Source organism: Triticum dicoccoides, chromosome 1B (genome assembly GCF_002162155.2).
Source record: "Triticum dicoccoides isolate Atlit2015 ecotype Zavitan chromosome 1B, WEW_v2.0, whole genome shotgun sequence".
Classification (NCBI taxonomy): domain Eukaryota; kingdom Viridiplantae; phylum Streptophyta; class Magnoliopsida; order Poales; family Poaceae; genus Triticum; species Triticum dicoccoides.
In genome coordinates, this window is record NC_041381.1 from 580663748 (window position 1) to 580672793 (window position 9046).

At 41.4% G+C, this 9046-nt stretch overlaps 1 pseudogene; it reads right to left on the reverse strand.

Annotated features, from left to right (window-relative positions):
* Window positions 1-5392: 5392 nt before the first annotated feature.
* LOC119309195 lies at window positions 5393-6712 on the reverse strand (annotated as a pseudogene).
* Between the last annotated feature and the right edge of the window lie 2334 nt (window positions 6713-9046).

The window sequence follows — 9046 nt, forward strand, 5'->3', positions numbered from 1 at the left end:
CTTTAGTGCCCACACTTTAGTGCCGGTTATGGAACCGGCACTAAAGGGCCTTACGAACCGGTGCTATTGCCCGGTTCTGCACTAGTGTCAGTTTTGCTAGGCCCACATCTCAATGTATTTTTTAGATGTGTAAGTCCATATGTATTTTACGCGGTGCTTGAAGCAACATGTGCACACAATTAGCTATGTACATTTTCGTGTAACCAATATATGCCCATTTCATTATGTTCAAAACTATGTACATTGCATGCATGTAATGTGAATAGCTGGTTTTCTCTGCTAACAAATTTGAAAGATATTCATTAATGAATAAATGTTTCCTACTTAAAATGACCCAAATATAAATTTGAAAACCTCCATAAATGCTTGGTCATCACTTTGGTGTTTGGAGTCAAAATTTACTTGGATGTAATTATTTAAGTATTTAATAAAACATCAAAGTTATATTTTACATTTTATAGTGTCATCTGTGTAAAGCTTGTGTTGCCCACATGATATTCTCAAAGTTATATGTTGTGTGAGCCATGTCCCCATGAGTTCATTTTCTTTGTGCGTGTGGTAAAGTATATTGACGTGCAAATCATATATGGTTGACTATTCATATTCATCTATGGACTTCAATTTCATTGCAACATTTATGGACACGGATGTCAAATTTTGTTTGATCTATGCAGCTTTGTCCAAATGAAGCTCAAGCATCAGGCCCACCATCCAATGGCTCGAGTTTACTGGAGAAAACCAATAAAAATATGGAGAAACTTGAGATGATACCCCTAGAGATGGAGCGCATTAGGCTGGTCACAATGGGGAGGAACTTAGGAGTAACATCACACACTTCAATACAACTTTGCTTATGTGGCACATATTTAATGAAGAGAGAGATGTTTGTGGTAACTAGCTAAGTTACCGGAACATCACACACTCCAAGAAACAATGAGTCTATAACCTAATAAATACATCGTTGCATGACACTACATAGATGTTCCTACCCACTATGGAGATAGTAATATAGTCTAAGGAAATGTGTAAGTTACTAGCTTATGTTCTTGTCCATTGTGACCAGCCTTAAGGATCGGCCAGTGATACGCCTCAAGGACTATCTCTTCAAGGAGCCCGAGCTTCTCCTGAAACCCAAGGACCCCAAGAAGCGAAAGGTCAAGCGCTAGAAGTGGTTGAACGCAGAGAGGAAACAGTAGAAAAAGATAATAGGATTAGGACTCATGAATTGTGGTAATAGCAGTACCATTTCCTGAAACATGCCTGCAACTGTACCTGAGAGGAAACTGTAGAGTAAAGGGAGTAGAAGTAGCGACCTGTAAATCATAGTAACCCATTACCTGAAACACGTCTACCTAGTGACACACATTGGGAGTACATGCATGGTGTTATGAGAATTGGTGCTTTGACCGGTGGTTCTATGTACAGGCATGGTGTTATCTGCAAGTTGAATGATGCTGTTGAAATGTTTAAGTGTAATGTGTCTCTTGCTTTCAGCAGAAGAGCTTGGCACGTTTGGTGTTGTTGCGTGCATGTTACCATGTTGCAAGTCACGGGGAAATCAGCCACGTTCTAGTTTGTGTGTACACATTTTTTTGTTCCATAGATTGTCAGTCCTCATTTGGTTTTGACCAACGTTATTTCCACGGGAAGAAAAGCCAAGACCCTAGAGGTCCCTTTTTAGCTCTTCATACCGAATTTGAACAAGGTTCCCTCAGATTATTTTGGCTGGTTTCTCTAGATTTTATTTTGGTTTTGTCGGTCGGTTTTCTATTTTTCTTATCATTGTTTTAGTTTTTTTTCTTCTTTTTTCATTTTTCTAGCTGGGCTTTGATCTGTTTCTTCCAGAAGGTTTTGGCAAGCTTCTATAAGCTTATGGTCATTTTTCTATTTTGTTTTCATTCCTGGTTTTTTTTTGTTTTTCATTTGTTTTGTTTTAGTGATCGTAATATTTGAACTTTTTAAAATCACAAACTTGTTTTAAATTCATGAACTTTCTTAATATTTCACAATTGTCTTTCAAATTTGTGAACATATTTCAAACTCATGAATTTTTTGCAATTCGATGATTTTTCAGATTCATGATTTTTTTAATATTTGTAATCCTTTTCAAATTCATGAAAATTTCAGAAACCCTTTTCAAATATGTGATTTTTTGATTTGAAAATCGATAACCATTTCTCTTCTTTATAGCAAAGCAAAACAGAACAAAAGCGAGCGAATGCACGCGTGGGCAGTGAGCGAGCAAGCGAAAGGGCTGGTCCACCCTCGTGCGATGTGAGCATTATGCGTTGATTTGGCAGCAGAAGCGCTTGTTGGGAGGTCTTGCGTGGCTATGCCTCGCTTTAAGCAAACCAGGTATCTACTCGCATCAAGGAACTACTGCATTGCTTTCCTTCATTTATTTATTTTGCTGGTTTTCTTTTCATATTTTTTTTGAAATATTCTTAATACATATACTTTAAAAATTAATTAAACATTTTTTTAAAAAATGTTAATAAAGTATTTGCAAATATGTTAACGTTGTGCAAAATATTTGTCCTTGTAACTTTTAAAAAAGTTGGTGACCTTTACGAAATGTTCAAGCATTTCATAAATGATACCTGAATTTTTTTTAAATCTTTCTAAAATGTAAAAAAAATGTTCACATAATATATAAAAGATGTTTCATACAAAGAAAAAATGCATGTATTTAAAAATAATATTGGTAACATTTAAAGAAATATTTATACAATGTAAAAAGTATTCAGTAGTGAAGAAATGTTTCATGCCATTAAAAAATGTTGAACATGTATTTCAAAATGTATTGAAAAGAATGTTCAAAACATGTATGTGAAAATATACATTGTTTATTTGGAAAATGTTCAATGTGGATATGAAAAATGTTCTTGTTGTATAAGAAAAATAAAAGTGTATAATATGTCTTAAAAAGTAGACACATGTTAAGAAAAATAGAGTGAAAAAGAAAAAAGGAAAATATAATAAAAATAAGAACAAAGAAAACCGAGGAAGAAACATAGAAAAAAGAAAGAAAGAAAACCGTACATAAGCTTCTGAAACGTCTTCGGTGAGACGGAGTACCATCTCACAATAGGTGAGATATAGCTCCAATGGTACATTTGTATGGGCCATACGAAATTTGTATGCACCAATAAAGCCTGACATATGTATGGGCCATAGAAAGTATACTTCCAATTGGAAGTGCATCCATCTTTTCATGGAGGAAACTTTTTTTTAGGAACAACTATGAGGGTTCACATTCCACAGAGGACTCATAAGCTGACTTAATTAAGTGGGGTGGCGGGTAGTTACATAGGGTTTTAGAGAGATGGAGGTGCCGACTGGAGATTTTGTTAGTGTCCTCACCTTGGCAACCATTTTGACGCTCAAAGGTGAGGGGATCTCAGATCTAAGAGTTTTTTTGTTAGCATCTTTGTAGTATGCTTTTGCGAATAAATTCTTTGTCTCCACCGTAATGATGCCATTGAAACAAAGGTGTTTGTATCCTCGTAGATCTGTCTATCCGGATCAATGAGTTTATGTATTGTGCCCTATTGTTTTTTGTTGGTTTGATATTTTAGAGTGTCGGAGTTGTGGTGAAGATCTTGTGGTTCAACGGACTGCATTTATCTCTGGCCCTGGTCCGTTCATCGATCATGACTTTCCAGCTAATTTGGATGGGCAACTCAAGGGGGCTTTCAATTCTTTTTGGTAATCAAGTTCATGCAGGTGAACGAGTGGCATCTCGCTGCTCGGGTCCAATAGTAGTATGTCTACTGAAGTCTGAAATGTACTTTTTTCTTGCAAAGAATGATACCACAGAGAAGATATCTCCAAGTGATTTAGTTTACTTTGTGGGTTTCTAGATTTTTTAGTTGATTTTTTTGGATCTTGGATCCAAAGCATTGTACATGAAAGTGTTACAAGTATGAGTAAAGTTACAAGTTTTTTTACTTAATTAATAAAAGATAGACATTGCATTGTTTCATGAATGTTCTAGAGTGATTCCAGTGAGATTGATTACACGAAACCTAAATATTGAGATTAATAATACAAAAATTTAAAGTAAAAATACATACGGTTTGTTATATACTCGCTCTGTTCCTAAATATAAGTCTTTTTAGATATTCCAGCATAGACTACATAACGAGCAAAATGAGTGAATGCACACTCTAAACTATGTCTATATACATCCGTATGTTGTTCGTATTGAAATATCTAAAAAGACTTATATTTAGAAATGGATGGAGTAGTTGTAAAGTGTGCATTGAGGTGAGCATTTTTTTCCATGGATGATTACATATTGAGGTGACAATGTTTGCATATTGAGAGAAATATGTTATGGAGGATCACCAACTTATTTATATGATGATACAGGATTACAACAGAATCCTAGAAAGACCTCTAAAGAATTCAAAATTACAAACTAGTCCTTCCAATTCACGCATAGGGCCTCAGATGTAAAACGTGACAGGCTCCTAGTGCTCTTGCCGACCATGTTAGAAGCGGAGTCCCCAACTCGGGAATCTTTGGCCTTGCTACTATGCCAGGAAGGGAGCCGGATCCTCTAACTTAGAGAAGCAAAGTCACGGTGCTATAGGACAATTCTAGTGTAAAATGAAGAAGAAATGTTAGAGACGTTTAGCAGATTATTTACTATTAATATTTATCGTAGATATAAATAATTTTTAATTAATTTTATTTCACCATCAATTTTTTTGTATGTAATGATTATAAATATACACATTAATTTTGCAATTTATAAATTAATTTAAATCATTTTAGTCTTAATCATATGGATGGAAAGAAGAAAAGTTAGGGTATTATAGTTTCCCTAATTTTTCTTTTTAATGTTACAAGATCCAGTTCTGCCAGGAAGATGGCCAACAAGTTTGCTGAGGGAGGTCACCAAAGGCAGGCCAGCAGTGCTATACGGACGACACAAGAGCGGATGATTCATGGACGACAGTGAAATCCAGCCGCGCACGCATGTATACGGAAGAGTGACGGCCGCCGGATTCTTAATCGTCTTCACATTGTCTACGCTTTTGTCGTCCGTAGAGCAGTTTCGAAGGCAGGAGCAAGGTTGAAGGAGGCAGGGGAGCTCGGCGCTTGGCCATCGCGGGAGACATAAGTCCTTGGGATTCTCAACTCCCACTGGTTAATGATGGAAAATATCAGGTGCCCCCATGACTCACAACATGCTCCCATGCTACAGGAGCACCCGAAACATTGGATGTGAGATTGAACGGTGGCAAAGAAAGCTCGTGAAAACATTGCGGAAAACCCTCCAAAGGATCATGTTATTGCAGGCAGGTCCACATGCTTTAAAGCTGACTGTCCGATCTCAAGCCGATAATGACCTCTTAAAGATCAACATAATTGACAATTACTGTCACAAGGTGCTACGAGCACAGCACATACGCAATGAATGGAAATGAAAAACCCAGAGAATGCAAGGCAGGGGTTACAGCACAGCAAGGATATATAGCTAGCTAGGCGATGAGGTCCTTGAGGTAGTTGTCGTAGACGAAGTCGACGAGGATCCTGTAGGCCTTCTCGGTGGGGTGGTAGCTGTCCCAGAACAGGTACTCCTCCACGTCCCCGCACACCGCCGACGTGACGCCGTTGCAGAGCACGGCCGCCTCCATCATGCCCGTGCCGCAGCAGCCCAGCGTGGACTCCCTGAACCCGTACGCGTCCGGCCGCACCATCATGTCCAGCAGGTACCCGTAGATGTCCATCAGCATCACCCTCGCCCCCGGGTGCTTCGCCTTGAGGGACTCGACGGCGGTGCCCATCCCGGCGTTCACCAGCTCCGCGATCTCGTTGTGGCCGGGGGAGCACCCGCGGCCCATGCCGCCCGAGAGCGTGCGCTGGGAGGGCACGCAGCCGATGGGCGGCATGGAGATGACGGCGACGCGGCGGGCGCCCGCGGCCAGCAGGCCGTCGAGGAAGGCGGTGGCGTGGGCGACGATGAGCGACGCGTAGGAGGCGTGCGAGTAGGAGCTCCGCGCGCGCATGGTGAAGTAGGTGTTGGCCACGTCGTCGCTGCCGGCGCACACCGCGAACACGCCCCTGGCGAGGATCTCCGAGAGCGCGGCGTCGCCGCCCGCGGCGCGGACCTTGGCCTTGTACTCGTCGAACATGCGGAGCTGGTCCGTCATGGAGATGACGGAGGCGAGCTGCGCCGTGAGCGGGTCGTACCCCGTGCCGCCCGACGCGAAGCTGACGCCGGTGAGCAGGTCGTGCCGCGACAGGTTCGGGGCCAGGTAGGCCGGGAGGAGCTGCTTGAGGCCGAGCCTGGAGGCGATGAAGTCGGTGGGGATCCTGCCGTTGCAGAAGCGGCCGGTGGGGCGGTGGTCGGCGCCGAAGTCGTGGCCGTAGGGCGCGAAGTTGGCCTTGACGATGGTGCTGATGGGTTGTTGCCCGGATCCACGATCGAGTCGCCGAACACCACCAGCGCCGGCACCTGCTGCTTCTTCCCAGCACGCTTCTTCGGCGCCGCCGTCGCCGTCACAGTTGCACCGGCGGTGCTGCTGCTGCCCGTGTATGTGGCTCGGCTGGAAACAACGGCCGCCGCCGCCAGCAGCAGTAACGACACCAGCAAGGCCGACATGGAGTTCCTGCCCTGCATCCTTCTTGTTGCACGCTCCACGCCCATTGCCATTGGTAAATAACTAGACTGCACTAGAGTGGAGAGTGGAGAGTGGTAGGGGAGTGGAGTGGAGTGGAGTGGTGTGTGTTGGAGAGGGGAGGATTTATGCATGGCTTTCGGCGCATGCAGACTGGCAAGGATCACGTGGTCTGAGTAGATGCCAACACATAGTACCGGTCTATCGGTGCTGTGGTGCAGCACGTAGAGTAGAGGAGTACTACTCCCTCCATTTCATAATATAGTATGCTTGCGCTTATCAAGATTCAAATTAGACCGTAAATTTAATCAACAGGACTGATTGCGACGGGAGCAAAAATCATAACATTGAATTCGTATTTTCGATATGAAATCAGAGGTACAAATTTTTGCTCCTGCCGCAGTCGTTTGTTAAATTTACAGTCAAATTTGGATCCCGGGAAGCGCAGTCGCACTACATTATGAAATGAAGAGAGTACCTCTGTCCTGGTTTATTGGTCCTCATTATATTCCGTGCCAAATTTTAATCAAATATTTAACTTACAAAATGTTAATGCATGTCAATAAAAATTATATCATTGGATACGTATTTGAACATAGTTTCTAATGATGGAAGTATTGGTGACATGCATTATCAATTTGTTAGTTAAATAGGAGTATATGGTTAAAATTTGGTATAAAATACAATGAAGACCTATAAACCAGGACAAAGGTAGTACTACTCCCTCTGTCCGGTAGCAAGTGTACATCTAGAAAATGGATGACATATTAGTTCTCTCTCCTCTTATTAGTCTCCACCAATTAAATTAGAGGAGAAGAATTAGGATTGGGGCGTGATGCGGGGGAGAAGAATGGGATTGGAGGATAGAGTGGGGGCAGCGATTACTAGGAGGTGATTGCATTTATTAACTGTATAAAAAGTGTAGATGTACACTTTTTCCGGGACAAATTTGTATGCTAGATGCACACTTATAGCCAGCTGCTCGCTATATGATGTTGCCATGTCACATATAGTCAAGCTTATAGTCAACAAGTATAATAGGTAGATATAAATATGTACTACTTTGTTGATATATGGCCTACCCCACTCTCTCACAAAGTACCTAGGAGCACGTGCTGCAGCCGGCTGTTAACTAGTAGCCCGCTTCTCTTCTCTCTCATCTCCTCTCTTTTCCAAGTAAGCAAGAATATAATATTTAATGTCTTATAGCCCGCCTACATCACCTTAGGCTGGTCATAGTGGGGAGTAACTTAGACTACTAGTAACATACATACGTTACTAGTCCATGTTACTACTTTCATAGTGGGAAGTGTCATATGTGTAGTAACATACATGTCTTCATTTATTGCTTTGTAGACTCATTTTGTATTGGGAACCGCTATGTTATGATAACATATTATGTTATTCTATTTGTCTCTCTCCTCTTTAATTACATAACACATCATCTTTTTTGCTTATGTGGCATCTATGTTACTCCCTCCTTCCATCTATGTAGGGCCTAATGCGTTTTTCGAGGATAACTTTGACCAAACATTAGAGCAATAATATATGACATGCAACTTACACAAAGCACACCGTTAAATTTGTCTGTGAAAGGAGCTTTCAATGATATAATTTTCACATTATGCATGTCATGTACTATTAATCTTGTCAATAGTCAAATGCGGTCTTAAAAAACGCATTAGGCCCTATATAGATGGAAGGAGGGAGTACTACTTATGTTACTCTCATTATAACTAGGCTTATTGTACTTGCTCTTATAACCGGACGGAGGGAGTATATACGAGCGCTCGCGCGTCCCTTCAGAACCATTCATTGCGTTTCTGTAGGTGCTGGCTAGCCTAAATACGACCTGCATGTAATCTTGCGGATCTCACTCGCCAATTCATTTATTCATGTCACCAAAGCAAACCATGCCAAACGGCCAATGCCAACGCATGCTTGCTGACTGCCATGCTCGAGTCAGTCAAGGATGTAGGTTGTCAGCTCCTATCGTGCACTGTTTTGCTAGAGGCCATGGGCGTACACAGTAAATATACAATGATGATAAATGTATAAAGAGTTACATGCAATTACACATTGATTAGAATTCTTTCTTTTTAACTAATCTTTCCTCCCTGATTTTCAATGGTGGACCCCTCCTATCCCTTAATCTCTAATCAAAACCCATCTGCCTGTAAAACCCCGGTAAACTATGTGTAGCATTACTCATAAATATATTAGTAACAGATATGGCGAGAGCATGGCTGCCTACACTCAGGAAATATCCTATGATACCAGCTCTCGTATGCTCCCATGATACTACCTTCAAAAGAATTCAAATTTAAGCATTCGATAAAATTCTGGAAAAAATGGGGATGTTCACAGCACATATGTTGACAAACCCTAAAAATTTCAGATCAAAATTCAAAATA